Source organism: Aotus nancymaae, unplaced genomic scaffold (genome assembly GCF_030222135.1).
Source record: "Aotus nancymaae isolate 86718 unplaced genomic scaffold, 86718_ANA_hifiasm-v0.15.2.pri h1tg000020l, whole genome shotgun sequence".
Taxonomy (NCBI): domain Eukaryota; kingdom Metazoa; phylum Chordata; class Mammalia; order Primates; family Aotidae; genus Aotus; species Aotus nancymaae.
In genome coordinates this window covers 28814868-28838418 of record NW_026988432.1, presented here as the reverse complement: position 1 = coordinate 28838418, position 23551 = coordinate 28814868, and the positions used below count along the sequence as shown (strand labels likewise).

At 48.4% G+C, this 23551-nt stretch overlaps 1 protein-coding gene across 4 annotated transcripts in view; it reads left to right on the top strand.

Moving 5' to 3' along the window:
* The window catches only part of CTIF (cap binding complex dependent translation initiation factor), a 328449-nt gene that overhangs the window by 57125 nt on the left and 247773 nt on the right, over window positions 1–23551 (top strand). The gene's annotated exons all lie outside the window — the stretch shown is intronic.

Genomic DNA, 23551 nt, shown 5'->3' with positions numbered 1-23551 from the left:
GTCTCCAGTGCCAGGCATTGGAAAGGTCATCGTGACATCTCACTCCCCTTCCCTGTCTTGAAGCATCAAATCACAGTGAACAAAAGAATCAGCACTAAGCAGGTGTGAGGAAATGGACCCCCGAGCCTGGCCACCCAAGGGATGGGGTCAGGAGACCTGGGCTTCTTGTGGCATGTCCTTGGGGAAGTCATAGGATTCTAGGATTTTAAAGGTGGCAGGCACCTCAGAGCTCACCCAGCCCAGCCTCTTACCCAGACGAGGGGACTGAGAACAAAGGAGGGAGTGGGAGCGGCTCACTTCCACGTCTCAGGGTTAGGACTGGTGGTTGTGTTGTCTATTGCTGTGTAACAAATTACCCCCAAAATTACCCCAGAACTTAGCTGAAACTACATACATTTATTTTTTACATTTTTAAATTTTTTTAGAGACAGGGTCTCAGTCTGTCGTCCAGGCAGTGGCACGATCACAGCTCACGGCGGCTTCAACATCCCAGGCTCAAATAATCCTCCTGCCTCAGCCTCCCAAATGGCTGGGATGAGAGGTGCACATCACCACACCTGGCTAATGTTTTATTTTTTGTAGAGATGGGGTCTCTGTATGTTGCCCAGGCTAGTCTCTATCTCCTGGACTCAAGCGATCCTCCCACATTGGCCTCCCAAAGTGCTGTGGTTATAGGCGTGAGCCCGTGCCCAGCCTTAAGCTACATATATTTATTATCTCAGGCTTATGCCGGTGAAAAATTGGAGCTTGACTTAGCTGACTCCCTTGCTCTGGGATCTCTCCAAGGCTGCAGTCAAGGTGTCAGCTGAGGCTATTCAACTGCGGGAAGAGCCGCTTCCAAGCTCATGTGTGTGGGTATGGCAGGGTTCAGTTCCTTGCAGGCTGTTGGACTGAGGTGTCCACGGTTTCTCTCCAACATGGCACCTGCTTCATCAAATCATGCAAGCTGAGGAGGCAGTAGAGTCAGCAAGGTGAAAGTCACGGTCTTTTGTAACTGAACCACAGAAGTGGCATCCTTTCGCTTTTATTGTATTCTTTTTTTTTTTTTTTTAGTTATATATTGGGTTTCTTTTTCTTTTTTTTTTTGAAAGAAAGAAAGAGAAAGAGGGAGAGAGAACAGGAGTCTTGCTCTATTGCCCAGGCTGGAATGCAATCTAAAAATAGATGTTAAAAACCGCTTTTTTGCCGATAATTGTACTTAACAGTGGAGACAGGAAGGAATAAGAGAAGAAAATAACAAACAAACAGCCAACCAATATTTCATTTAAGTCTGTGAAATGCTATGCAAATGCTGAAGAGTGATATACTTCCAATTATGTGGTCACTTTCAAAATAGGTGTAATGTGATACTGAGAAAAATGTATGTTCTGTGGACCTGGGGTAAAGAATTCTATAAATATTCACTGAGTTTACTTGTTCCAGGTCTGAGTTCGAATCATAGATGTCCCTGTTAATTTTCTATCTCGTTGATCCATCAAATATTAACAATGTGGTGTCAAAGTCTCCCGCCATTATTGTGCGGGAGTCCAAGTCTCTTTATAAGTCATTAAGAACTTGTCTTATGTATCTGGGTGTTCCTATATTGGGTGCATATATATTTATGATCATTGACTCCTGTTGTTGCATTGATCCTTTTACCATTATGTAATGTCCTTCTTTGTTTCTTTTAGTCTTTGTTACTGTTAAAGTCTATTTTGTCAGAGACAAAAGTTACAACTCTTGTTTTTTGTTTTTTTGGTTTTTTTTTTTCCTCTCCATTTGATTGGTGAGTCTTCCACTGACCCTTTGTTTTGAGTCTTTGTGTGTCCTTGCTTATGAGATGGATCTGGATACAGCATACCAATGGGTTTTGACTTTTTATTCATTTTGCCTGTCTGTGTCTTTGATTGGGGCATTTAATCCATTTAAATTTAGGATTAATCTTCTTATTTGTGAGTTTAATATTGTCATTTAATGGTAGCTGGCTATTTTGCCCATTAGTTGTTGTAGATTCTTTGTTATGGAGATACTCTTTACCTTTTGGTAAGTTTTTGGGATGACTGATACTGGTTGTTCCTTTCTGTGTATAGTGCTTCTTTCAGAAGCTCTCGTAAAGCAGGCCTGGTGGTGTTGAAATCTCTGAGTGCTTGCTTGTTCATGAAAAATTTTATTTTTCCCTCATTTATGAAGCTTAGTTTGGCTGGATATGAGATTCTGGGTTGAAAATTCTTTTCTTTGAGGATATTGAATATTGACCCCCACTCTCTTCTAGTTTGTAGGGTTTCTGCTGAGAGATCTGCTGTGAGTCTGATAGGCTTCCCTTTATGGGTAACCTGACCTTTCTAGCTGCCCTTAGAATTTTCTCCTTTATTTCAACCCTGGTGAATCTAACGATTATGTGTCTTGGGGTTGCTCTACTTGAGGAATATCTTTGTGGTGTTCTCTGTATTACCTGGAGTTGAGTATTGTCCTGCCTTACTAGGTTAGGAAAGTTTTCCTGAATAATATCCTGAAGAATATTTTCCAGCTGGGATTCATTCTCTTCATGACATTCAGGTACACCTATCAAACGTAAATTAGGTCTTTTCACACAGTCCTATATTTCTTGGAGACTTTGCTCATTCCTTTTTACTCTTTCTTCTCTAATTTTGTCTTCTCGTTTCATTTCATTAAATTGGTCTTCGACCTCTGATATCCTTTCTTTTGCTTGATCAATTCGACTGTTAAAACCTGTGCATACTTCATGGAGTTCTCGTGTTGTATTCTTCAGTTCCATTAATTCACTTATATTCCTTTCTAAATTGTCTATTCTCGTTAGGATTTCATCAAACCTTTTTTCAAGGTTCTTAGTTTCTTTACATTGGGCAAGGACATGTTCTTTTAACTCACAGAAGTTTCTTATTATCCACTTTCTGAAGCCTAATTCTGTTATTGGAATGCACTCATTCTCCATCAGGCCTTGATCCCTTGTTGATGAGGAACTGTGATCCCCTGTAGAGGGAGAGGCATTCTGATTTTGGGTATTCTCAGTCTTTTTATGCTGGTTTCTTCCCATCGTTGTGAATGTATCCACCTGTCGTCTTTGTAATTACTGACTTTCAAATTAGGTCTCTGAGTGGACGTCCAACTTGTTGATTCCCAGCACCGGAATCTGAGCAACCCACTGCACCAGCTAAAACAGCGGCATTAAGATTGATGGTGCTTTTCTGCCCAGGAATCTTCCCAGTCTGGCTTCCTTCTTGAATCCCTTTTTCAATTAGCTGAATAGGCTACCCTGCCTTCCTGGAGCTCCAAACGTCGACCAAAAGGGAACCCAGTCCCATTTACTCTGCACCAAGAACCGCCACACCAGGGCGCCAGCAAAACCGCTACACTGGCCACAAGAGTCACGCTGGTGACCCATGGGGCTCCTCCACTGGGAATCTCCTGGTCTGTGAGCAACAAATATTCATCTGAAAGTGTGGCATCCTCTCGTTCTCTGTGCTTTCACTGGGAGCTACAATCCTGAGCTGCTAGTAATCGGCCATGTTGGATCTCTCTCCTCTATTGTATTCTGTTTTGTTAGAAGCAAGTCACCAGGTTCAGCCTACAGTCGAGGGAGGGGTTACACAGATCATGAACAGGAGGAGGCAAGGCTCATTCAAGACCATCGTAGAAAGCTGCTACCACTGTGACATACAACAGAAAATCCAAAGAACAGAGATTTAAACAACATACTCCTTTATTTCTTTCTCATATCTACAGAAAGGCAGCTCAGGACTCGTGTGAGTGGTCTGTGGTCATAGGGGCCCAAGCCTTTTCTGTCTTTCTGCTTTGCCCTGCGTAATAGTTGGCTGTTATCCTTAAAGTTGTCTCATGGCCCAAGAGAGTTGCTGGAGCTCCATTCATCACATCCACATCCAGGCAAGAAAGAGAAAGTGGGAAGGGCAAAAAGCATGTGTCAATGGAATCAGTCTCTTTTTCTTTTCTTTCTTTCTTTTTTTTTTTTTTTTTTTTGAGACTGAGTCTCACTCTGTCACCCAGGCTGGAGTGCAGTGGTGCTATCTCATCTCACTACAACCTCCACCTCCTGGGTTCAAGTGATTCTCCTGCCTCAGCCTCCTGAGTAGCTGGGACTACAGGCGTGTGCCACCACACCTAGCTAATTTTTTGTATTTTTATTAGAGATGGGGTTTCACTGTGTTAGCCAGAATGGTGTCTATCTCCTGACCTCGTGATCCGCCCGGCTTGGCCTCCCAAAGTGCTGGGATTACAGGCGTGAGCCACCACACCCAGCCGGATTCAGTCCCTTTAAAGGCTTTAGTAACTTCCCTTTATACCTCATTGGCCACTCATATCTGTGAGGGAGGTGGTGAAATGTTGTTTTTCTCCAGGTACATTTTCTCCCCCATTGTTATAAGGATTCTGTTAATTAAGGAAGAAGGAGAGACTGGATATTCCAGATGCAACTAGCAGTGACTGCTGTGCTTTACACCTCAACCTGAAGGTGTAAAGCCAGGTCCTTGACCTCTACTGTGTCATGTGGGCCCCGCCCCAAGTTCCTGGTCTCCTAAGGGAGCTGAGTGGGTGGAATAAGGGGCAAATGCTGGAATATGAAGTTCAAGTGAACGTAGGATAAAACAGTGAATGAAGAAGTGTAACATGAACTGGCCTCTTCATTCACTGCCTCATTCATTGACCATCCATTTGCGGACTGCCTACCTTGTATGAGGCAGTGGGAAAAGGAGGAAGACAGAGTTAAAGGACCCACAGCATCCAAGGGGAGACAGATCTGTGACTGGTTAGATGACCAGTCGGCTGACAGCAGAAAGCCAGCCCTGGGAGGGAGGGCATGCAGGCTGGGACTTGAAGGGTAGTGATACGTTTTGAATAGGTGTCCCCTCTCAATCTCATGTTGAAATATGGTCTCTAGTGTTGGAGGTGGGGCCTGGTGGGAAGTGTTTGGATCATGGAGATGGATCCTTCATGAATGGCTTGGCACCATCCCCTTGGTGATGAGCGAACTCTGTCCATGAGTTCACACGAGATCTGGTTGAAAGTGTGTGGCACACCCCTGCCTTGCTCCTGATCTGGCCATGTGATGTGCCTGCTTCTACTTTGCCTTCTGCCATGAATGAAAGCTCCCTGAAGCCTCCCCAGCAGCCAAGCAGATGCTGGCACCATGCTTGTATAGCCTGCAGAACCATGAACCCATTAAGCCTTTTTTCTTTATAACTTACCCAGCCTCAGATATTCCTTTATAGCAGTGTGAGAATGGGCTAACACAGGCGGATAGCAGTTGACTGGGCAGGAATGAGCCGAGGAAGCAGCCTGTGTGCTGGCATGCAGATCTAGCCCCCTTGTCTGAAGTGGGGCCAATACTGGGGTGTTCTCTCTTTTCCAGCCTGAAAACGGGCTGTTTCAGATGAGGAGGACCAGTGGCCAGCGCAGGGGACAGATCTGTGCCTGCAGCAGGGGCCAGGGTGGAGCCCTATCGCCCTCTATTCCATTGCCCTTTCAGCCTTTCCAGCTCATCTTCTGGCTGCGGCACCCCACAGCCAAACCCTTAGACCCCCAGTGGGCCTGCACTAAGCTCCAGACCCTGAAACAGTGGGTAGGAGGGCTGGATGGGCAGGGAAACCCCAGCTGAGGGTACCAGAGAGTTTGAGGAAGCTCTCATAGTCTTACCAGGGATCCATATTTTTCTTACTTGGCAACCTAAGGACCATCGCAAGCATCCCCTGAACCATAGTTGCTTTATAAGTTACCAGCGAACAATCAAAACCACCTAACTTAGCCTGTGAACCCCTGCTCATTCATATTTAAGTTTTCAGAGGCCTCAGCATGAAGGCAGTTGGAAGTGTGCTGTCATTAGCAAAGAGAGAAGGTGTGGCAGGCACCTCTCAGCTCTGAGGCCAAGGTAGCACCTTCCAAGGATGCTCAGAAGTGCATGAAGCCTGTCCCGCCTCCAGGAATACACACTCAGAATATACACAGCAGGGCCTGCTGAGGTTGAGCAGAGCAAGCAGTAAGCTCAAGGCAGCTGTCACCTCTGTGCATTTAAAATTTTAAGGTCAGAACTTGGGAACCCTTTGGTATTTGCCAGCCAGAAGGATCTGCTGCTCGGAGAGCCATGAACTGGTGAAATGGCATGGTGGTGTGGGTGGGCAGGCTCCTGTACTTAGCACTGTGGTCATCAGAGAGGGTTTCACAACAACACACAGGGCAAGAACGAAGATGATAGCACCGATAAGGACGATGGCATTTCTTGAATGTAGTGAAGCATTCAGCATGGGCTATGAGTACTTTATGGGGACTGTCTTCCTTGCAAGAACCCTGGAATGTAGACCCTGTGACTAATCTCCCACCTTCAACCCCAGCCTTTTTCCTGGGGGAAGGGCAGGGGACATTCCCAGCAAGACTCTTTCTTATTCCTGCCCCTATATGAGTAGAGCAGATTCCAGATTCAATGGTGATGTACGGAGTGATCAGTGGATAGGATGCTGCTGCCACTGACCTGAAGACATTAGGCCTCTCTGCCTGGCAGGACTGCCTGCCCTGCAGGGGCCTGAGAGCTTTGACAGCAGTAAATCTCCTCTCTGCCAATCAGCTCATGGATGTTGGAAAGGCCTGGTGAATTGTAAGGCAGTGTTTGTTACTAGAGGAGTCTGAGCAGATGGTTCTATTGGCCTGGGGTGTGGCCGGGGTCTCACAGTGATAGCTGTGCCCTCCATATGTCCAGCCCACATGTGACTGGCCCCTGCATCTGGGAGGACACAGACCCCTCGGAACCAGTGTTCTAGCTGGGGGTGGGGGGGGTGGGGGCGGGGGTCAACAGCCAACCTTTACATTTTTTCTCTTAAAGTTTTTTTCTTTCTTGTTCATAAAAATGCCAAAATCTCATTTTAGGGGATAAAAAGAAAATATAAAAATGGCAAAAGGAGAAAAGTTAGTCCTAATACCACCTCTGAGAGATGCCTTTGGATATTCGTTGTTTACAGTCCTATTTCTATGCATTTTCATGTAGTTGAGATTCCAGAGTATTATAATTGTATTTTCTTTCCTACATATCCTGGTGACGTGAGCAATCCCAGGTGATGGTAGTCCTTCGTAAATAATTCCTGAGGGCTGAATAAGCGAGCAAGCTGTGTCTGTAGCTGAATGTGGGGATGTCTTAATGCCCAGCAGTCTGTCCCCCTCATGCCAGCACCTTCCTGCTCAGCTGGCCTCTGCTGTGCCCATGGCCACAGGGCACCCTGCTGTGCTCACAGGACTGAGAGGATTAGAAGGAGATCTTCTCTAGCAGCAGGGCAGTTACCAGGTGCTGGAGTTAGGAGGCAAAAGGGTGACCCCCATGTCTAGCATAGATGGACAAGGCCCTCCGTGTGATGTGATGATCAGGGGGTGCCCTGACTCATCCTCACTTGGCCTGTCATGGAGCTTCCCTGAGCCAGCCCAGTGTCCCCAAATCTTTCCTGCCTGTGACACCCTCCACGTGGCCAGTCGACTTTGAGTACCTGAGGTGAGAATTGACAGCTTACCCAGCTGTGAACCAATGTGGGTAATAACGCTCTGTGCCTCTGATTCCTCACTGTCAACTGGAGAGGCTAATAGCATGCACCCTGTGGTGTCGAGAGCACTAAATGCAATCAAACCTGAGTATGCCCCCAGTCTGCCTGCGCCCCCCCAGACATGCAGTAGATGTGCCCCATCATTGCTTGCTTCCAGGGAGCTCCCGGGGGTGGGGAGCACTGGGGAGGGTGACTTGGCACTGGGGAGACTGAGGCTCTGAGAGTTCAGGAACTTCCTGAAGGTCACGTGGTGGAGGTGGATGAACTCCGAAGCCTGCGTTTGTGTCTGTTCCATTTCTGTGTCAGTCTCCATGGGCACCTTTGTACCTGTGTCCTATGGCTCTGGGTAGGACTTCCTATGGTGTCCTTGTCACTTCATACTCTGTCTTCTCCTTGCCACTCTGGGGGTGTCCTTGGGCAGAGCCCATCTCTCATTCACCTTGGTATCCCAGGGTCTAGCATAGTGCCTGACAGACACCAAGGGAGAGACAGGTGTTTGTTGTGCTTTGAGTCAAGGACAGAGCCAGAGCAAAGACCACTGGGTGAGCTGGAAGGATATTTCTTTTGAGCTCTGATAGCTCAGTGTCCCCAGCTCTGTTCTTAGCTTATTGCTATAAATCAGACTGGAATGCTGGGTTATTTTCCTGGCAGTCTGTCCATCTCTCTCTTGAATAGTACTGGATGAGATAGACAAATTCTTCATTATCTTGTGCAGCCAAACCAGTTCTTCCCTTTCTCTGCAATATTCCTGTCTGGCCCTGAGTGGCCGCCTGCTACATCAATCCCAGTGCAGCCTGTCTCATATTGGTGACATTTTACACTGGCATGTCCCTGCTGAGAATGTTAAGCTTGTTGAAATCTGAAAGGTGCCTCCTTGCTCTCTCAGCCACATGGACACGGTGTTTCCATAGGCCACTGCCCTCCTACATGTTGGGTAGATACATCCAATTTGGAGGATGGTCCTTTCAGGCTTTGGCCTGGCCTGCAGAGAAGGGTATCTCAGCTCAGTTGAACTGAGATCTGCCCTCGCCACTAAGGCGTTAGCCCCATTCTTTATCCAGCTATAGGAAAAGAAAAAAGAGCTTTTGTAGAAGCAAAGAGGACCTGATTGTGTTAATCTGTGTTAATGTCAAGGGTCCAGCCCGGCAATTCCAGGCTCCCAAAAGAAAAATGTGTTTTCTCCCACCTTGATCCACTGCTCTGTAAGGCAGATGTACTGCCTGGATGTGAGCAGTGTGTTTAGACACTGAGAATCAATTTAGCGGCCTTCTGATCTCTGTATATTTTGTGTGTGTGCAACAGGAATAATGATTTTTAACAATGGGTTTGGCAAGGGCGTTGCCAGACTTTCTCATAGGCCATCTAATGGGGAGACTGTCTCCCCATGGGTCTCTCCCTTAGGGAAAGCTATGTGATTCTGAGAAAACACCTGGCCAGCCTCATCTGTAAACATGGCACAATATTATTGAATGACAGCCTGGGGACCAGCCTGTGAGGAGTGGAAATGCAGTCTCAGGAGAGCTATAAATGAATGGTCTTTCTTTACCTACTCACATGTTAAAGTGGGGTCCTGAGATGGCATTGAGACAAGGGCCCCCATCACCTACCCTCACAGGCTTCTTGGACCAAGACTGCCTATACTGATATGTTCAACTCACTGTCTTGTACACTCTAAAAGACTTTTGTTTTGAAGCAAGAAAATGTAAGACAAGCTTAGGGTTGGCAGTCTCCTGGAGGCAGCCTGAGGGAGTAGAAAGAAAAGGCATTGGCACGATTCTCAGGAAGCAAGGATTTTAGTCCAGGCTCTGGGATTTGGGGTGTGTCATATCACAGCTCTGTGAATATGTTTCCTCACCTAAAATATGAGGGATTGGTTTGCTCGTTTCATGGATGTGAGGAGGCATGTTCATTTCACATCTTGATGTCTCTTAAACCAGGGTGCATCTTACTATTGCTGGCATGAAACCGTTGCTGTTGCCAGATGACAGGCAGGGCATAGTCGTCATGGCCTGAGCCTGTGGGAACATGGTCCTACTGTTCATAGTGTCACAACCTCAGTTAAAGGAGGTTTGCTGTTGATTGTCCATGTATTGAGTATGAATCTCATTAAAGGTGTCTTCAGAAAGGTCTCACCGTGATTTATTAGCAGAAGGGCCAGAAGACAGAGCAGTGGGATGCCAGTTTAATATTAGAAAAGCAAGTATTATTGGAGGAAAGACTGAAATCTCATACTTTCCTGTAAAACAATAAGAATTGCCAGTCTCATGCATGCTAAACAATGCCACCAAAGGTGGAAGAAATTGCCAGAAGTTGCCTCAGAAGAGAGGAACCAGTCTCAGAGCCAGATGAGGCCTGTGTGCACAGTTTGTCTGCATCCAAGACTATCATGAAAGCATTCTGGCATAGCTTAATTGACAGCATATTTTCTTTGTGGTTCATAAAATAATGGTGAGTCTTATAATTGATGACTTTGCTTTCTAAGGTCTCTTCTGGTTCTAATGTCTAATAGTTGTGTTTGCATTTTCCTGTCAATTGAAGCAAGCAGATCAAAAATAACATTTTTGGTGTTTCTTTCCTGTGTTGGTGCTATTTCTCTGGGCCCCTGTAGCACTTGAGCCTTGATGTCATAACTGCATGATTGCTTCTCTGCCCTTTTTGTTGTGTCCCTAACATTCAACACCAAGCTTGAGTTAGTGCTTTTTAAATGGATGTGTGGCTGGTTGGATGGATGTGTGGCTGGTTGGATGGATGGGTAGATGGGTGGGTGGATGAATGGATGAATGGGTGGATGGATGGATGGGTGGGTGGATAAATGGATGAATGGGTGAGTAGATAGATGGATAGATGGATATGTGAATGAGTAGATGGATGGGTAAATGGATGGCTAGATGGGTGGGTAGGTGAATGGATGGATGAATGGATGGATGATCCATTCACTGATCACCCAGTAAATGGGTGGGTGGATGGATGGATGGATGGATGGATGGCTAGATGGGTGGGTGGGTGAATGGATGGCTAGATGGGTGGATGAATGGATGGATAGATGATGGATGGATGGATGGATGGATGATGGATAGATGGATGGGTGGGTGGATGGATGGATGGATAGATGGGTGGATGGACAGATGGATGAATGGGTTTATGGCTGGCTGAATGGATGGCTGGATGGATAGGTGGGTGGGTGGGTGGATGGCTGGGTGAATGCATGGATGGATGGATGGGTTGGTGGATGAATGGGTGGGTGGATGGATGGATAAGTGAATGGATGAATTCATGGATGATGGCTAGATGGGTGGATGAATGGTTAGATGAATGGTTGGATGGATGGGTAAGTGAATTGATGGGTGAATGGATGGCTAGATGGGTAGATGGACAGATGGATGGATGGATGGATGGATGGATGAGTGGGTGGATGGCTGGGTAGGTGAATGGGTAAATGGATGGATAGATGGGTGGCTGGCTGGCTGGATGGAGCTGCACCATGAGATGCATCTTCATCTTTGGTGAGGCAACAGAAACCCTTTCAGTAAGCTTCAAACAAGTCCTCCAGATTGAGTGGGAGCCTAGACTCAATTATTTTATTTTATTTTATTTTTTTTTTGGAGATGGAGTCTCACTCTGTCACCCAGTGGTGTGATCTCAGCTCACTGCATCCTCCGCCTCCCAGGATTAAGCAATTCTTCTGCCTCAGCCTCCTGAGTAACTGGGACTATATGTGCACGCTGCCACGCCTGGCTAATTTTTTGTATTTTAGCAAAGACGGGGTTTCACTGTGTTGCCCAGGCTGGTCTCGAACTCCTGAGCTCAGACAATCCACCTACCTTGACCTCCAAAGTGCTAGGATTACAGCCGTGAGCCACCATGCCCGGCCAACTCAATGATTTTTTTTTAAGGATTTTTATTGATGTTCTTTTATTCATTTGGTCCTAGATGATTCTGACAACTATGGTTTTCTTTGGAGAGGCCTCCAAGCTATCAAGCCAGAGATTCCAACTCAAGTCAATAATCATGGGGCCAACCCATGCACATTACCCTTTTAAAAGCTTTATTCAGATTCAATTTATATATTTTACAATTTATATATTTAAAGTATACAATTAAATGGTTTTCAGTATAATTACAGATATGTGTGACCTTTACCACCTTCATCACCTCTAATAGAAACCCTTTAGCTATCACCCACTTGTCTCCCTGTCTCCTTCCTGCCTCGGTGCTAAGCAAATACCATTCTACTTTTTGTCTCTATAGATGTGTCTATTCTGGACATTTCATATCAATGAACTCTTATAATATGTGGTCCCTTGTGACTGGCTTTTTTCATTTAGCTTCGTATTTTCAAGCTTCATCCATGTGGTAGCATGAATCAGTACTTTATTCCTTCTAATGACTGAGTAATATTCCATTGCACTCATTAGTTCATATTTTGTTTTCTGATCATCAGTTGATGGGTGTTTGGGTAGCTTTTACCTTTTGGCTATTATTAATAATGGTACTAAAAACATTTGTGTGCAAGTTTTTATGTAGACATACGTTTTCATTTCTCTCAGGTATATACTGGGGAGTGGAATTGTTGGGTCATCAGGTTTATGTTTAATGGTTTGAGAAAGTGCCAGACTGTTTTCCACAGCAGCTGCACCATTTTACATTCCCATGAGCAGTGTTTGAGGGCTCCAGTTTCTCCACCTCCTCTCCAACACTTGACTCAATACTTTGTAAGGTCTTTCACTTCTAAGCTCCTAGGATTCTAGGTGAAACCCAGTGACAGTTGAGACTATGGGAGGCTCCTTTCTGGCTTTATATCCCCTGCTTCTCCATGTCTCAGTGGAGTTTGTAGAGGGCTGTGGGGGATTTCTCAGTTAATTATCTGCCAGTTAACCACTCAGCCTGCTCCCTGTGGTTGTAACTGGCTACAGACTTCTCCTGCTATGTGTGTGTAAAGAGGTTATCTGCTGCTACCACGCTCTAGTGGGTGAAATTAACCACAGGAATAATGGGAAGTAGAGCCCAAGGACTCTGATGGACTAATTAGAACAGCCATCCAGCATCTGCCCCCAGCAGGCTCCCTGTTGCAAGGCATCTGGCTGCACCTGGGAGTCCCTCCTCATTGCATCTGCCCCAGACTAGCCTGTGGGAGGAGCTCTTAGGCCTCAGAGGCCCACCATGGGCCTCTCGCAGAGAGCCCACAGTCCTCCCTTCCGGCCTCTGTTGATTGCCCACTTCATACCAGGTCCTGAAAATACAATGATGGGAAAGATGAAATGATCTCTGTTCTCAAGCACACACACTAGAGTGAGATCCTGATGGAATTTACTGGAACTCAGATTTTCTGGCTGCCTATTTTCCCGATTACTTCATCATGTCCCATGATGAAGTAATCAGGGAAAACCAGCCCCAGGAAACCATACCTGAACCTTCTACGTGGCCTTGGCCCAGAGCTCTTGTCTGTGGCTTGGCCATCCATCGTGGGAGACCTCTGTAAACAGGCTTAAGTTCTACAAGGTAGTGGACATGGCTTGCAAATGTGTATGGCTTGCAAATGTGTGTGGCCTGCAGAGCTGGGCCTTCTCGTACCCTCTCACCAGAAGAAGTCTTTGCAGCTCTTAAGAACTTTATCTGTCTCATCTGTTCCTTTCCCCCTTCCTCAGAGCTCCTGCCCTATCTCAGCTTAACCTGGTGGGAACCTTCAGCGACTCATTGGCTCATGCCACAAGGCAGTGGGAATCCGAGATACTGCTAGTCCAGGGCAAATGCTTGGGATTGGAGTCAGATGCCTGGGTCATCATCCTGCCCTGTCACTGGGCCACTGACATACTGCCCCAGGGTCCCCATCTGTAACAGGGGGTGGTGATGCATGCCCTGCCTAACTGCAGCCACAGGGTTATTAAGAGCTGACTGGCAGGAAGGAAAATGCTGAGCTATGCAGACTCCAGGGGCATGAGGTCCAGTGCTACCCTCTAGGCCTTGCTAAATCATTTCTGACTCCCTAGAGAGTTCGTAACTACCGGCACCCTGGACAGGACCCAAAGGCTTGATCTGGAGCAGGTGCCAAGGCCCACTCCAGCAGTGACCATGGGTCTAGCAGCTTATGGGGGATGTTGGGCAAGGGCTGGCACGTTGCAGGGTGGAGCTCTGGGCACCTTGCTCTGCTTGGTCAGAGTAGGCATGCCTTGGAGACTTTCTGTCCAGGTTTCAGTTCTGAGCCAACCTCTTCTTCGCCAGGCAACCTTAAGCAAGCTCTCTTGTCTTCAGTTTTCTAATTTGTACAAAGGGGGACAAAAATAATGCCTACATTGTAGGGTGGTCTTGAGGATTAAATTAATATATGACAAGCATTTAGCACAGGGGCTGGCACATATTCAATTCTCAATAAACACAAGTATTTGTTATCTTTTATATATTGGAAGGAGTCATTTATGATTTCATTTGAAAAACAAGTATGGTATTAGAGTAAAAGAGTTTGGAAACCAGTGATCTGTGGGGAATACAATATTGATGGTTTGCTTTCCTGCTTTAGGAAAGGTCAAAGGGCAGCTGCCTTTGAGCGGGAGCTGCCCTCCCGAAAGTCCTCCAGGCAAAGGCAGGGCAGCCATGCTGTGTTGTCTCTGGACCTGGAGGCCGCTCCAGGAATCAGGGGCCCTGGGCTTTTGCTGCTCAGTTCTTTGCCTCGCTGTGGTTCACAGAGAATTCAGGGAGAGCTGTAAAGCACTGGGCACTGGATCAAGTGTGAGATTCCTGCAGTTGCTGTCCAGCATGCTTCAGGCATTCTGTGGGATGCACAAGGTCTCCCTGGCAGAAGAGGGACCTGCCCTCTGGTACCCAAGCTGTGCGTGATGGGCCCACTTGTAATGTGCCACCCATCTCTGCCCATCAACAGCCAGCCACTGTCTGTCTGCTAATACCAAGGCAGGCAGAGCATTTGTTACCTGCTGCTGACCATTTTCTACGTTCTGGTAATCCATCATGAAACTTTCAAGGAGGAACTGAATGTCTATGGTGAGCTCAGCTCAGGCTCCCAGGATCCAAGGAAAGGAGCAGACATGCCCTCAGCCTCTAGGAGCTCGTGGTTTAGCTGGGGAAGGAGGCAGCCACTCAGTTCACATCAGAGCTGAGCTGGAGGGCCATCAGGGCATTACGGGAGCAGTGGGATGTCCCTGGGTCCTCCTTTCCTCCCTTGAGACACTGAGCAGGGTCACCCCATCCCTAGGAGGAGCTTGGGTGTGCAGTACCTTCTGTGGTCGGTGTTTTCTTTGCTTCCAGCACAGCCCAGTTTCTGCTGAGTGACACCATCTTCCTATAATAGCTGTGGCTACTTCAGCCAGGTTATGGTTGAGTCCTACTGATTTGGAGCCTTTCTTTCTTTCTCTTTGCAATGACCTTGCATATTACTGTTTTGGACTATTGTAGATTGATTTCACAGTGTAACTCCCATAAATTCTTCTTGATTTATTTCTAAGTTCTTAGGGGGACCCCTCAAGTTTGTAGTCATAGACTACTTCCAGTTAATTGCTCTTTTGCAGAGGGCTCTCAAACTCAGATGCCTTATAGGGGCCAGGCAGGTAATGTGTGAGTGAGGGAGCTAGGTGCGAGTGATGGTGTGGGAAGTGGAGAGACATTAGGGAGTGTGGGGGTCTGTGGAGAACTGGGGTTGAATGCCTGGTCTGCAGGGGTCAGCACGTCTTAGCTGTAGCTGAGCTAAGTGGGAGGGTGGGAGGGTGGGCCACAGTGTGGGAGGGTGGGCCACAGTGTGGGAGGGTGGGAGAGTGGGCCACAGTGTGGGAGGGTAGGCCAGTGTTGCCTGATCATCCAGTTTTTTTCAAGAAAAGTCAGAAATATGGATTTTTACGTGAAATATTTTGATTTATAAATGTTGGCTCAAATATTTTAAAAATATCTAATCACAAACTGGGTGGCTTAAACAGCAGAAATTCATGGGAGAGATCCAAGATGGCTGATCACTAGCAGCTCGGGCTTGTAGTTCCCAGTGAAAGCGCAGAGAACGAGAGGACGCCACACGTTCAGACGAATATTTGTTGCTCTCAGACCAGGAGATTCCCAGTGGAGGAGCCCCACGGGTCGCCAGGGCGAATCTTGTGGCCGGCGGGGCGGTTTTGCTGGCGCCTTAGCACGGCAGTTCTTGGTGCAGAGTCCAGAGATTCCCGGGCAGAAAAGCACCATCAATCTTAACACTGCTGTTTTGGCCTGCGCAGTGGATTGCTCAGATTTCGGTGCTGGGAATCAACAAGTTGGACGTCTGCTCAGAGACCTAGTTAGAAAGTCGGTAATTACAAAGACAACAGACGGATAAATATATAATGAAGGGAAGAATCCAGCGTAAAAAGGCAGAGAATACTCAAAATCAGAATGCCTCTCCCTCTACAGGGGATCGCAATTCCTCATCAGTAACGGAACAAGGCTTAATGGATTATGAGTGTGTTCCAATAACAGAAGCAGGTTTCAAAACATGGGTGATAAGAAACTTCTGTGAATTAAAAGAACTTGTTCTAACCCAATGCAAAGAAACTAAGAACTTGAAAAAAGGTTTGACGAAATGTTAACGAGAATGGACAATTTAGAGAGGAATATAAGTGAATTGATGGAGCTGAAAAACACAACTCGAGAACTTCGCGAAGCATGCACAAGTTTAAACAGTCGAATTGATCAAGCAGAAGAAAGGATATCAGAAGTCGAGAACCAGCTCAGTGAAATGAAAGGAGAAGACAAGAATGGAGAAAAAAGGATGAAAAGGAATGAGCAACGTCTCCAGAAAATATGGGACTATGTGAAAAGACCTAATTTACGTTTGATAGGTGTACCTGAATGTGACGAAGAGAATGAATCCAAGTTGCAAAATACTCTTCAGGATATCATTCAGGAAAACTTTCCCAACCTGGCAAGGCAGGGTAATATTCAACTCCAGGTAACACAGAGAACACCACAAAGATATTCTTCAAGAAGACCAACCCCAAGGCACATAATTGCCAGATTTATTAGGGTTGAAATGAAGGAGAAAATACTAAGGGCAGCCAGAGAGAAAAGTCAGGTTACCCATAAAGGGAAATCTATCAGACTTACAGCAGATCTCTCAGCAGAAACCCTACAAGCCAGAAAAGAGTGGGGACCAATATTTAACATCCTTAAAGAAAAGAACTTTCAACCCAGAATTTCATATCCAGCCAAACTAAGCTTTATGAGTGAAGGAAAAATTAAATCTTTTGCAAACAAACAAGTACTTAGAGACTTCACCACCACCAGGCCTTCTCTACAAGAGCTTCTGAAAGAAGCACTATACATATAAAGGAACAACCAATATCAGCCTTTCCAAAAATATATCAAAAAGCAAAGAGCATTAACACAATGGAAAATTTTCACTAACTAATGGGCAAAACAGCCAGCTAGCATCAAATGGCAGTATTAAACTTATATATATTCTAATTGGATAAAAAGCCAAAACCCATCGGTATGCTGCATCCAGACCCATCTCACATGCAACGATACACAAAGACTCAAAACAAAGAGAAGGAGGAAGATTTATCAACCAATCAGAGAGTAAAAATAAACAAATAAACAAAAGGCAGGAGATGCAATTCTCGCCTCTGATAAAGTAGACTTTAAAGCAACAAAGAGCAAAAGAGGCAAAGAAGGACATTATATAATGGCAAAAGGATCAATGTAACAAGAAAAGCTAACGATTTTATAGATCAACGAGACAGAAAATTAACAAGGACATTCAGGACTTGAACTCAGACCTGGAACAAGTAAACTTAATAAACATTTATAGAACTCTCCACTTCAAATACACAAAACATACATTACCACCTCACACCTATTCCAAAAGTGACTACATAATTGGAATTAAATCACTCCTCAGTAATCGCATAGCATTTCATAGGTTTAAATGAAATATTGGTTGGCTGCTTGTTTGTTATTTTCTTCCCTTATTCCTTCCTGTCTACATCAAGTATAATTATTGGTATAAAAGAGGTTTTCAATACCCATTACTAAACTGCATTCTAGCCTGGGCAAGAAAGCAATACTCCCATTCTCTCTCTCTCTTTCTCTTCCTTCTTCTTCCTCTTCTTCCTTTTTTTCTTTCTTTCTTTCTTTAAAAAAAATAAATAAATAAAATATCTAGCTGACTAACCAGAACACACCATGGTCGAGATGTGGCCCCGCACAGGCAGTAGCAATCTCTGCTTTGTCACCGTCCTTCTTGCAGGGCAAGGCAGTTTTCCAAAGTAGCGGGTAGGGGACAGGGCGGGCAGAGAGGCCCAAGGGCCCAGTGAGTGGCTGCTATGAGTGTTCTGAGGAGTCTGTGAGCTGGGCCAGTCAAGGTGGCATCTAAGAGGTGGGCCTGAGCTGTCGTCAAGAAAGGCATGCTGTTCTCGAACACGAGCCAGTTCTGCCAAAGACCACCCAGACAGGCCTGCAGGACCACAGCCTGCTGAGTCCTAGGGTGTCAGAGGCTGTTCTGGGCTGCTGACACCCCCACCAAGCTCTGCAAACAGCTGGGTACTGTCCCTGCTGCAGCTGGGCTCTAGTTCAGGAAGCTGCTGCCAAGATGGAGAAAGCTGACTGGGGACCCTGGTTACCCCAAGAGAGATGCCAGAGAGAGAGCGTTGCCTGAGAAGGAAGGCCTGGAGCACGGCTGCCACCACGCTGGGACACCCTTTCTGGCCTTAACCCAAGGTGCTTGTGGATACATCACTGGGCTCAGAGCAGGGCACTATTGTTCTCCTTCCCAGCATGCTCCAAGTTACTTTTCACTCTTGGCTGATAAACCCAGAAGCTTTTGACAGCTGGTGCTCGGGCCTACCCATCTACCTTTATCATCCACAGAAGAGAGAATGGATCTCTGTGAGTTCCTGCAGGTTGGCAAAACAGGTCAACCCAGGGATTGGAATACAGGAGAGGGCCAGACTGAGGCCCAAGTAGGGCTCAGGGTGTTCAGAGTGAGGAGCCATTAGGGAATGGTGAGGTCTGCAGAGAACTGGGGTTTGGAGACAGCAGTGGCCACTGATAGCCAGAGTAGTCAAGGAAGGCTTCATGGAGGAGGTATGCCTGGAGGTGATCCTTGAGGGAAAGGGGGAGATTTGGAGAGGCAGAGGTGGGAGAGAATGCAGAAGACAGAGTGGGTTATAGCAGTTGAGAAGTTGAGTAACAATTGCAACTGATCATTGATTGCTTGATATATGCCGGGCTATGATGAGCACTTTATTCTCTCACGTGATTCTCACAGCACCTCAGGAGGTGGCACTTTCATCATCAGGCTACTTTAAACATGAGGAAGCAGCCCTAGAGTTCACCCAACACCATGCAGCTAAAAGGTGATTTAGCCGGCACTGGAACCCAGACTCAGGACCCATAAGCATGATGTCGCCTTGTTTTACGAGTGGGGACAGTGAGGAGACCACTTGACTCCAGCCAGGGATGTGGCTGTCCTGCTGTTTGGTGGCCCTGCACAGCTTTGGTTTGTTTCAGCCGCGACATCCCTGTCCCTGGTGCCTCTAGGGTGTGGTATACAGCAGGTGTTCAGTATGTGGTATACAGCAGGTGCTCAGTATGTCTTAGTTGGGATGAGTTGCCTCGAGGAGGCTGTTGAATGTTGTGGGAAGAGGTTGGAGTCCTGGTTCTGGGACTGGGTGACCTTGGGGGTGGGTGGGACTGGAACAAGTCAACCCTCAGCATACGTTGGCTTTAACATTCTAGGAGCTGGGAGTGGGGCTGGAGGAGAGCCGGGCCCGGTGGCAGTGGGTGGAAGAGCTGAGGAGGCCCACTCTCAGGGAAGGGCAGTGCTGGGGAGGGTTGGGGGAGCCACAGGCCGGTCTCCCCATTCTGGGCTTGCAGTGGAAACAGGTGTAGGATGGAGCAGGGCCCTCAAGGATCATGCAGTCTTATCAATACCAGATTAAAAAAAACCGCATTAAAAATTTCGAGAGCAGGGCAGGAACTGGGTAGCAGCGCAGAGGAGGAGGGGAAGGTATCACCAGGCAGCCTGGGTTTGGTGCCAAGGGAGCAGGTGGGTGGTCAGTGCCAGAGGCCAGTGGGGGTTCTGTGGGCCTTGGGGGAAGACCTGGAAATGGGCATCCAGGGATAAAGCAGGAGCTGCACCTCGCAGAGCCCACCTGGATGTCCTCCTGCCTGTTGGGCTGGGCCTACCTGCCCAGGTGGGCTGCTGTTTCAGTGTTCTTCCTCCAAGAGGAAGTGCTCATCGGGAACCAGTAATCTAACGAGGCACTGAGGGACTGAGGCCCATGCCCTTCTCACCCTTGCAGCCTGCTATCCCCTCCTCCCTCCCCAAGGCCCCCAGTCTCAGCCCCCATTGCAGGTGCCAGCCCTGCAGGCCTGCTGAGCAGGAAAGAATTCATGGCATCTCCTTTGCCTCCTGGCCAACCATGCCCTGCTCGCCCCATGAAAACTGGTCCAGCTCCTCAGTGACTTGTGGAAGCTGCTCTTGGGGACAAAGGAGTAAGGGACAAGCCCCAGCTGTTTCTGTGAAGTTCTGAAGGGACCACAGGGCTTGTTCCAGGGCCCTGCATGGGGTGGGGGCTCAGGAGGGTGTGAGGACCACGGGATGATTCAGGTATCATCTGTTACTTAGGAATATCTGCCATGTTGATGATTGTAACCCAGGACTACACTTGGGGTCCACAGAGGTTGGCAGTCACTAGGGGAAGGGAGGTGACTCTCAGCAGGGGTCTCTGGAGAAGGCAGGCTGTTGAGGGACCTGGGGGCTTGGGTCCTGCATTGCAGCCTGGCTCTATTCATAGGCACCTGATTTGCTCCCAGTACGTCATTGCCCCCTCAGCCCCCAAGGCCCCAGTGTCCTCATCTGCATGATAGCAGCTGAAGGGCTGTTGAGGTCAGGCAGCCCAGATATCAGGAGTCACCTCCAACTTGTTCAGACCTGGCGGATGTGCTAAGCTCCATGCTGGGCGTTGCAGATGCGTAAGCAGATGCTGTCATGCGCCTGGCTCTGAGAGTGCAGGCTGGAGGTGGTGGCCCCAGTGTCCACCAAGCATGATAACTCGGCCTGTGGAGGTCGTGCCTGATTCTGAGCTCTGCCCTGGGCCCAGGGCGAGCCATAGGAGGAGCCACCCCTCCACCAGGGAGCTGACTGACTGGCCAGAAGGTCAGCCTGGGGACTCGACCCATTTCTAGCCCTGTGGCCAGAGCAAGTGTGTCTGAGCAATGGATAGAGGAGATGTGCAAGGTTTTCTAGATCTTGGCTATTTCGAGTGTAGTTCCCTGACTGGCAGCAGCAGCTTCACCTGGGAGCTTGTTAGGAATGCTGAGTCTCAGGCCCCAACTCCCATCCTCGAACCAGAATCTGCATTGTAACAAGATGCCCTGTGATTCACTTAGTCATTGAAGTTTGGGAAGCATGGCTCCCAGCCACTTCTATGTGGCCCATACATTTTTCATGGGTAGGTGAAACAAAAGTCCCACAAAATGATAGTTACAATGTGTGTTACATGCTGATATTTTCAATTTAGTCATACATTTTTTTTTTTTTTGAGACGGAGTTTTGCTCTTGTTACCCAGGCTGGAGTGCAATGGCACGATCTCGGCTCACTGCAACCTCCGCCTCCTGGGTTCAGGCAATTCTCCTGCCTCAGCCTCCTGAGTAGCTGGGATTACAGGCACGCGCCACCATTCCCAGCTAATTTTTTGAATTTTTAGTAGAGACAGGGTTTCACCATGTTGGCCAGGATGGTCTTGATCTCTTGACCTCGTGATCCACCCACCTCGGCCTCCCAAAGTGCTGGGATTACAGGCGTGAGCCACCGCGCCTGGCCTAGTCATACATTTTTTAATGCTGAGATCATGACTCAGGAAATTTGTTTGGCAGCCCACTAAATTGCTGAGACCTGCAGTTTGAGAAGCACCATGCTAGCTAACACCCTGTCAGATGTTTGAGTGACAAAAGGGTTAATTTGGTAGACTGATGGGGGTCAGGTATTTAGAGGACATCGGATGTCCTTGACTCCTGAGACAGAACATGTTGCCAGTTTCCAAGGTCACCTGCCTTTGACTTCATGCATTTCTGAACTTTCTGACTTCCCAGGGGTTGGGGACCTGGGGCTCCTATGCATGGAGGCCTCTGCTTCCTCCCGCTTTTCTTTGGCAAACACCAACATGGCTGAATTATCAGGCCAGAGCTTGAGGGCAGCAGATTGTTGGGGAAGTGGCATTCTCGCTGGAGCCCTATCTATGCAGAAGGTGGAGTGTGGGCCAGACTGGGAGGGGTAGGTTGGCAGTGAGCAGGATCCCATGGCTTCACAGCAAGAGCCATCGGCATCCTCTCTCTGTCCTGGGCAACCTGGCCTCTCTCCTCCGCACTCCAGCAGGCAGCGTGGCCTCTGGGCTGGCCCTGCCCTGGGGTCTGCCTGACTGCCTACAAAGGAGAATTCTAGTCCTGATAGTGCACTCTGGGTGAAGGTGTCGCTACCACTGTGTGGGGCTGGGACGGAGAGAGGGGCTGGAGGGGATCAGGGCCTGAAAGATAGCAGCCAGCTCTGCTGATAATGGTCACCAGGAGCTCACTGCTGGAGAGGACACAGGAGCACAGTGCTGTGTGGCACCAATTGACTTAGGAGGCGGCCGTACGGAAGGTGGGGTGCAGATGCCAGTAGATGTGATGAGTGGCTTTAGCACCAAAAGAGCAGGGACAACATGCTGGGTCCCAATGCCCCCCACAGCTCTGATGCCACCCCCAGTGCAGACTTGCTGTCCTGGTGGGATGAGTGGGCAGACCTGTGAGCCCAAGGCTGCTGGTTTTACAATCACCAAGAAAGCCCCCTGCAGCACCACCTGGGTCCCCTGCAGCAGGCCTGGGATCTATAGGAGGCTGGACTTTTTGCAGCAGCAAAAAGCCAAAAATGAGCCAGGAAACTGCACCTTGCAGCTGGAGGGGAGGGCCAGTGTGGGTGCGGCTTTCAGGAGATCACAGAGGGCCCAGGCTGCACACCCTTCTGGGGTCTTCCTGGGCTTCCCCAGTGGGGTGTCAGAAGGATGTGCTGCTGGAGCGAGCTGAGTGCTGGGAGTGGAGAGGAAAGAGCCTGATGAAGTGTGGGGTACAGCGCTACCTTGGTGTGGGCCTTGAATGATGGGTTCCCTGAGAAGTGCTGGTAGGCCTTAAAGCAGATGCACCCCATCTGGTTTGCAGGTCACTGAACTCATCCCTGAGGATTGGAGGAGGAGGTAATGCCCCTAATGCCTGGCTGTTCTTAAAAGGATTGGCTAAATTGATAGCTCCTAGTGCCATTTGTCGCTGGGTGGGCAGAAAGGATACTGAGAGGCTGGGATGGCTCCACTGATTGTCTCTGGCCTGTGGGTACTCCCAGTGTCAGTCTCACCTTCTCCTCCAGACCCCTATTCTCTGAAGGTCAAAGTCAGACAGGGCCAAGGAGTAGAGGGAGATACTGGCACCAGACTGTCATAGCTGCCCCACAGTGTTCCCAGAAACCCCTTCCAGAGCACTGGCTTCCTCAGGAAGCTAGAGTGCTGGGCTGAGAGCAGCAAGGGATGGGGAGGAGTGTTGGGGGGGAGGGGGAGGGGGAAAGGGGTTTGTTTGGGTCTAGGGTGGGGAGGGGACACCAGTGTGGAGAGAGGCACCTTTTTGTCAAAGAACATGGGTGATTTTCATTTTTGTCCTTAAAAAGTAGCCAGGCTTACTGGGCCGTGGTGACAAGCACGGACTGTGATTGGCTGCAGCAGGAGGTGGGGAATCCCCGGGCTGGTGGCCGAGGCGGGACTAGGGCCTTTCACAGGGATGCAGCCCCAGGAAGAGAGCCTGTGTGCGTCCTCTCCCCGGGACAAACACAGATGTGGACAAGCTCGGCGGCCCTGGCCCTCGGTCCTGTCTGGGAAGCGCAGGCGAAGGAGCTCCGGGGCTGGTCCTGCTGCCGCTGGGGCCCTCTGTGCCCTCCCGAAAGCCTTGCCCACACCGGCCCTCGCCTCCAGCTGCAGGCGCAGGGACACCCGCCCCTGTAGTGCCCTTTACCGCACAGTGCGGCCTCAGC